The following is a 7,653-nucleotide window of genomic DNA, read 5'->3' as shown; positions in this document are numbered from 1 at the left end:
AGGAGGGTGAGGGAGGGTGAGGGAGGAGGGTGAGGGAGGAGGGTGTGGGAGGAGGGTGTGGAAGGAGGGTGCGGAAGGAGGGTGCGGGAGGAGGGTGCGGGAGGAGGGTAAAAGGAAGGGCCCAGCGAGAGGCCTCGGCCGTGGGCTGCCGATATGCCACAGGCTAGCTGACCCGTCCCGCACTGCCTGCCACTCGTGCACGGCCCAGCAGCTGGCCACAAAGGGTTCTGAGACCCGGGGACACTGTCTACTCCTCAGAGGCCTTCTGGTCACTGCCGAGTCTCGGGGACGCTGTGTGCACCCAGACTGCAGGCAGGCCCGCGTGTGCCCGGCCTCCACTGCCCAGCCAGGGCCGGCCACAGGGCCTCCGCTGAGGGAGGGCCCCGACGGCGCTGCCCACGGTGAGCTGCATGTCCCCGCAGAGGACCGAGCGCAGACAGGACCGCGCCCGCCCGGGGGACGGACAGTGCCCAGATCTGGGGGACGGCCACCGAGGCCGCAGGCAGGCGCTCCGGCCACCACAGCCTCCACTGGTCTGCGTGGCGGGCTGCCCTTTAAAGTGATAGGAAGCCAATTTGGGAAAATCATCGACATGCACATGAGCATTGACCAGCCACGTTTACATGCACGTGAACTGCACTGCGGCGGACATTTGGCTGCCAAAGTTGTAATGACATGATGTCCGGGGTGGAGGTGACAGCTGAATAGGACCCCCACCACGCGGGCTGGGGGCGGAAGAGCACAGGGCTGGGCTGAAGGCAGCAGCAGAGGTGCGTGTCTGTGCGTGTGTGGTCGAGGAGTAGGTATTCGATTCTCCGCACATAAAATACCCGAAGGGAGCGTGAAAGAGACTCGGTGAGGGAAGAAGAAAACCCCTCACTCTACATTCTTTTCTCCTTTTCAAGCAGGAGTGTGCACAATCCACACAGAAATGAAGGAATACGTTGGTTGGTGGTGATGGAGGTTGTGGTGGTTGTGGGGTCTGGGTCTGGGCACTGAGCTTTGCTCAAGGCTAGTGCTCTATCACTTGAGCCACAGCGCCACTTGTGGTTTTCTGGAGATTAACTGGAGATAAGAGTCTCATGGACTTTCCTGCCCGGGCTGGCTTTGAATCTCGATCCTCAGATCTCAGCCTCCTGAGTAGCTGGGATGGCAGGCGTGAGCCCTGGATGCCCAGGCTCTGGATCACTATGTCATACACCTGTGCTCCCAATGGGCCCGGCTGCCTCCGGTCTTCTCTCCCCCCGACTCCACCTCCCTCCACACAGGGCCCCAGGCTGGACTAGACCTGCCCAGCCCGGGCCCTCCTCGGCCTCCCCCTGCCCCCGGGAGCTCACCGTGGACCCTGCGCAGCTTCACAAACCCTGGTGAGGCTGAGAACACGGCGGCACGCTCCCCTCCTCCACATGACCAGGATCCTACGCCTTTCCCCCAGATCCAAGCTCCTCCTCAGCCCTCCCGGGCTGAGCCCGCACCCCCTGCACCGGCCCTTCCGCTGGCTGGGCTCCAGAAACAGTCGGCAGACTCCCTCGGCCCCATCCGGCATCGACAAGCCGCCTTTGTGCAGCGGCACGCAGCTCTGCCCCTGCGGTCCCCGCGTGCGGTCAGCGCCAGGGACTTCTAAGGGACAGGGTCAGGGTGCCCCGTCTGCTGTGCTGAGAATCCAGCACCGTGGGAAGCGGGGTCAGCGGCCGTCCGCCGCCGCCGCCGCCGCCACCACCGCCACCCCGTGCCTCCTGCTCCTTCATCACAGGAAGTACACGACTGGCCCGTGCTGTCCTTCCCAGACCCCCAGCACCCCCAGGACGAGTCCAGTGCGGTCCTCCACCGTTCCCAGAGAGCAGAGAGGAAGTCACTCGGACCAGAGGGGCCGCGCGAGCGGCGGGGCATGCCGACAAAGGGCCCTCTGTGCCGCCAGCCATCAGGCTTTTCATCTGGTTTTCTGACGGCAGAATCCTTGAAAGCGTCGCCGAGTAATTATAACAGGGTTAAAGTTTCCCAGCACTTGAAGAAATTACAATTTCTAATTCTGCAGATGATGTATCTTAAATCATTTTAAAAATACAAATAGTGAGAAGGTCACAGAGGTCAACATTTAACCAAGCCTAAGTTATCTGTCAGATAGAATTTTCCTCTGGGACTGATGGAAAACACAAAGTTGAGAAAAAAAAATCCAACTAAAGAAAAAAAGTCACATAAAACTTTAAACATACTTCAGCAACTATAAATCAGATTTTTTTTAAAAAAGCTACATGGTAGAATATGCAACTAGCAAGCACAAAGCTCTAAGTTCAAATCCCATTACTGTCTTCCCCCAAAGGAAAAAGAATCAAGGGCTACGGGCCTTCTACCAAGGGAAGAGAATATCGAATTTCAGTGAAGAGCCATCCCCAGCACGGGAGGCCTGGCGAGTACTTCCGGAGTCAAACTAACGCCACCAAAGAGAAACTTTCCACCCACGACTGCTAAAGTGTCAGATGAACAAGTGCCATCATCGGCAATCACCAATGACAATGGCGCTCCCAGGTGACACTGTGCCCGTGTGACCAGGCCCAGCCGCCATCCTGCGCCCCACGGACCGTGCTGTGCCGTGCGGCTGGGGGCCCGGGGGACCGTGCGCACCGCGGTCTGCCTCACGGCCGCTGCCAGCTGAACACAGGCTTGAGAGGAACAGCGGCCACATCAAGGTCCAGAGCAAGGACCTGGCAGGGCTGGAGAGCAGACCCAGACATCCCCTCCGATGCCCACATCGCTGACCAGCCACGTCCAGTCCAGAACCAAACAATGACCCCATGTCTATGCAAGCCTGTGGGTCTCCAAGGCAGCAGAGGCCGGTGCAGAGCCCGTCAGGACCCAAACACAGGCCCCGGCCGGGCAGAGGTCCGAGGGGCCTCACCAGCCCCCAGGCCAGCACTACTGCTGCCACTCTGATTCATCACCCAGCACATGCCGGTCCCCCGCTTTGTGGGTCACAACACATTAAATAACTTCCCAAGCCACCCACACACCAGCAAGAAGCGGGGCTGGCCAGACCCCGGCCTGAGCTGCAGCTGTCCGAGCCTGGGGCTGGGAAGTGCCGGGGCCGGGGGCCGCCCAGCCAGGAGGCTCCTAGCGTGTATGCCCCTAAGGACAAATCTGAGGTCTGGGCTTGCTCGACAGCGAGCAGCCCAGCAGGGTTAGAAGCAGGACTGTCTGGATTCACGTGTTCTGCACTTCCTCTTGGCCGCAGCCCTGCCTCCCCGGTCCCCAGACCCAGGCGCCCGCAGAGCAGGTGGCCGGGCAGGGGCTGGCTGCCGGTGGCCGGGCAGGGGCTGGCTGCCGGTGGCAGGGGGGCCACGTGCCGCTGAAGCCGTCCCACAGGAGGGGGCCCCCAGGCCTGGGCCGGGGAACAATGGCAGCGTGTCAGCAGCGGGCGGGAGGAACAACAAAGAGAGGCCGTTTGGAAGATCAAGGGAAAAAATAAACAGCCCGGACAAGACAGCAGACAAACAGAGGTGCCGGAGCCCTGCCAAAGCAGGACCGAAGCTGGCGAGGCCGGGAGCGCAGGAGCGGGCAGGAGGCAGACACCACAGCGCAACCGGGCCGCCACACCAGCCGGCGGCACACCGGGCGGCCACTAGGCAAACATCAAGTTGAACCTTCCTCTCATGCTAGCCGACGTGAATTCCAAACAAACACGAAACCATAAAATTGAAAGAGTTCTAGAAGAAAGGGTGTGAAAAAAATAAATGTTATGGCCGTGGGGGCAGGGGGTTCCGGGCATGGCCATGCCACACCCGACTGGGGCTTGAACTCAGGGCCTGGGCGCAGTCCCTGCCTGAGGAGATCACTCTACCACTTGGGCCACAGATCCACTTTTGGCTCTTTGGTGGCCAGCTGGAGTTGAGTTGGCTTTCAATCAGGATCCTGAGATCTCAACTACCTGAACAGCAAGTTAATTACAGGTGTGAGCCACCAGTGCCCTGCTCAAATGTTATAGCTTTAAGAGTAAAATATGGGGCTGGGAAGGTGGCTCAGTGGTAGAGCGCTTGCCTCCCATGCATGAGGCCCTGGGTTCGATTCCTCAGCACCACATAAGCAGAAAAAAAAACAGAAGAGGTGCTGTGGCTCAAGTGGTAGAGCGCTAGCCTTGAGCTGAAGAGCTGAGGGACAGCGCCCAGGCCCAGAGTTCAGGCCCTATGACTGACAGAGAGAGAGAGAAAAAAAAATTTATACCTAGTGTGATACAAAAGCTAGAAACAAAAGCAACACCACACACTTAAAAACATAAAAATGAGCCGGTGATGGTGGCTCACCCCCGTAATCCTGCCTACTCAGGCAGTGAGATCCTCAGCTCTCCACTCAAAGCCAATCTGTGCTGGAAATTCTACGAGACTGTTTGTTATTGGTTGTGGGGCTTGAACTCAGGGCCTGGGCGCTGCCCCTGAGCCTCTGTGCCACTGCCTCTAAGAGACTCCAAATTCACCACAAAAAGCTGGACGTACAGCTGTGAGACTCAAGTGGTAGAGCACTGGTCTTGAACACACAGAAAGCTGAGGACAGTACCTAAGACCTGAGTTCAAGCCCCAGGACCAGCACAAACAAACAGCATAAAAACCAAACAAATGTGCATGGGGGAAAAAAAGACAGAATCTGAAGAGTGGGGAAAGTGGTCTAAAGGCTCCACACTCACAAGGCAGTGGTCGAGCTGGCAGTCAGCAGCCAGCAGGGCCTTCCCGGGCCCCAGCGTCAGAGACATCCCTGCCTGTGGACATCAGTGAGGTAAAGCAAGAGGCAACTCCTAAACACGAGCGTGCCAGGGTCCCAGGAGAACCCGGAGGGGGAGAGCCCAGGGTCCCGGGAGAGGCTGGAGCGGGGAGAGGCCCGGTCTGTGTCAGGAAGTTGGCTGTCATGGACACTGGGCAGGAGACATCTGAGCACTGCAGGGGAGGCAGGGCAGGGGTGCCCAGGCCTGAGGCAGGGGCAGAGAGGCCGGGCGCTGCACCAGGGGCAGAGAACGATGCGCAAACAGCTCAGACATGTTTAGACACCCCGCAACCCCGGAAACGCAACCAAACCACACTGGAGTCTGACGAGACCACACGGAGCGTGAGAAACGCCCAGCCACTCCGCCCGCAGCCCACAGAGCCAGTGGTCTCAGAGGAGGACAGGGTGCCGACAAAGCTGGCCCCGCAGGGAGCAGCCTGCAGGGCCGTGACCACCCGGACACAGCCGGGCCCAGGACCGGGCCAGGGAGCCCGAGAGCCGAGAGCCAGGGCCGGCCTGGAGGGAGGGAGGGGCTCTCCAGACCGGCGCCCCAGGACAGCACAGCACCGACTCCACGGAGCAGCTGCAGGGAAGGTGCCGCTGGCCCGGAGGCTCCCGCACTCTGGGAAGGCCTACGGAAGCCTCATTGGCAGGGCCACGGAAGAACCAGCCAGTCTCCTCACGACCCTCCTGCCTCAGCCTCCAGCATGCTGGCATTCGAGCATTCACCCCTTCACCCCTGGCTAAACATCTCTTTGTATTTATATTTTTGGTGGTACTGGGGCTTGAACTTGGGGCCTTGCGCTTGCCAGGCAGGCGCTGTGCTACTTGAATCACGCTCTCAGCCCTTTTTGTGTTCCTTGTTTTCTGAATAAGGGTCTGACTTCTCTGATGGGCCTGGACTGAACCAGTCTCCTACTTACACTTCTTGTATCACTGAAGATGGCAGACACACACACCGAGCTCAGCTTTGTACTGGTTGAGATGGGGTCTCACAAACTGCCTGGGATCAGCCTCAAACCACAATCCTCCCTGCCAAGGAACTAGGATTGCAAGCTTGAGGCATCAGGCTAGGATTAATGCAGTTTTGTTTTCTTTTTGGTTGTAGGTCTTGGAACTCTGGGCCTGGCGCTGTCCCTCAGCTCTTCAGCCCAAGGCTAGTGGTCTATTACCTGAGCCACAGCGCCACTTCCGGTTTTTCTGGTGGTTCATTGGAGATGAGGATCTCACGGTCTCTCCTGCCAGGGCTGGCTTTGAAACGTGATCCTCAGATCTCAGCCTCCTGGGTAGCTAGGATGACAGGCGTGAGCCATCGGTGCTCAGCTTGATGTATTTCTTTTTAAGAAAGCACAATAAAAATTTTAAAAATACTGTCCTGGTGTGGGTGGGTGGGTGGTGTCTGTAATCTTACTTGGGAGGCTGAGATCGGTGTATCAAGGTTTGAAGCCAGCCTGGGCAGATAAATTCAGGAGACTTTTATCTCCAGTCAAGCACCAAAAAGCCAGAAGCAGCCGTGGCACAGGGGTGGAGTGCTAGCCTTGAGCAAAAGAAGCTACGCCAGAGCGTGAGGCCCTGAGTTCAAGCCCAGTGCCAGCACACACACACAAACCACAAGGATAAAACAGCGCGCTACACTGGAGCCGGAGCCGGAGCCCGAGCCCGAGCCGGGCGACACACCTCCCACCACAGGAGACGAGGGCCCGGAGCAGGGCTTCCTGACCCCACAGTGGGTGGGAGCCCAAGGTGGGCTCGGCGGCACCCGCCCGCGGCTGCCCTCCGCCACGTGGCGTGGGTCTGGCTGGCGAGGGGGCGGCCCCACTCCGGCCACAGCACCAGACGGGCACCCACGGCACCCGGAGGCAGGCAGCACACCGCCCCGGGAGCAGGCCGCGTGGGAGCTTCCCGCCGCATTCTCGTGACTTTTCAGCAAGCTTGAAATGATTTCAAAACGAAAATATGTCGCATGGGGAAGGGGCGGGCACACGCCCCTGAGCTCAGGAGGGTAGCCGCGCCGCAGGCGTCAGAACGGACCTGGCTTGGACACACTGAGGCCCAGGGAGAGGAGGCTGGGGCCAGACCCCCCCCCCCACAGCAGATATAAAAGAGAGCTCACTGGGCGCCGGTGGCTCACGCCTGAAATCCTAGCTACTCAGGAGGCTGAGATCTGAGGATCGCGGTTCAAAGCCAGCCCGGGCAGGAAAGGCCGTGAGACTCTTACCTCCAATAAACCACCAGAAAACTGGAAGTGGTGCTGTGGCTCACGCAGTAGAGCACTTGCCCTGAGCTGAAGAGCTGAGGGACAGCGCCCAGGCCCAGAGTTCAGGCCCCACGACCGAGGACAACAACAACAGAAAGAGAAGGTCTCCAGCAGCACAAGGGAGCTCTGGCGGATGAGCAGGAGAGCTGGGGACAAGGCTGAGGCTTGACCTCGGGCATGCTCGGGCAAGCCCCCCTGCAGCCCGCAGCGGCTGCCCGGCTCCGCTAGGGGCCAGGCTTTTTTTTTGGGGGGAGGGGGATGGCAGGGTCTTACTCATAGCCCAGGACTGGCCTCCAAGCTCTGAATCCTCCAGCCTCAGCCTCCAGAGTGTAGGTTAGAGGCTTGCAATAGTAGGTCTGGCTCTTTTTTTTTAGTGTTTCTCCAACAATCCTCTCCCTTGGCCTCTAGAAGCAGCGGGAAGCAACGTTTAAAACAAGATTCAATATCATGAGATGCGACGTGGACAGCGTTGCAGCTGCAAAGGGAAGAGTGGGGAGCTGGCGCCCGGTGGGGCCACCCAGAGGACGGTCCTGGAGAGTCCTGGGGCCACCGCCAGTGCCTCCAACTCAAGCTGGGGCCAGGGCGGAGCCCACGAAGGCCTCCCTCCAGGTGGAAGCGGCCAAAGCTGGGGGGGTCGGGGGGGGGCACAG

The 7,653-nt window shown here is 59.4% G+C and overlaps 1 protein-coding gene across 1 annotated transcript in view; it reads right to left on the bottom strand.

The window, feature by feature from the left end:
• Positions 1-4,282, bottom strand: part of LOC105997779 (selenocysteine-specific elongation factor-like) — a 26,392-nt gene extending 22,110 nt beyond the window's left edge. Inside the window, exon 1 of the mRNA XM_013032303.1 lies at positions 4,278-4,282. The gene's annotated coding sequence lies outside the window, so the exon portion shown is untranslated. The remainder of the gene's footprint in view (positions 1-4,277) is intronic.
• Between the last annotated feature and the right edge of the window lie 3,371 nt (positions 4,283-7,653).

This window comes from Dipodomys ordii, unplaced genomic scaffold (genome assembly GCF_000151885.1).
Source record: "Dipodomys ordii isolate 6190 unplaced genomic scaffold, Dord_2.0 Scaffold153, whole genome shotgun sequence".
In the NCBI taxonomy this organism is placed as follows: Eukaryota; Metazoa; Chordata; class Mammalia; order Rodentia; family Heteromyidae; genus Dipodomys; species Dipodomys ordii.
The sequence above is the reverse complement of the archived record's forward strand: the minus strand, read 5'-3'. Positions and strand labels throughout refer to the sequence as shown.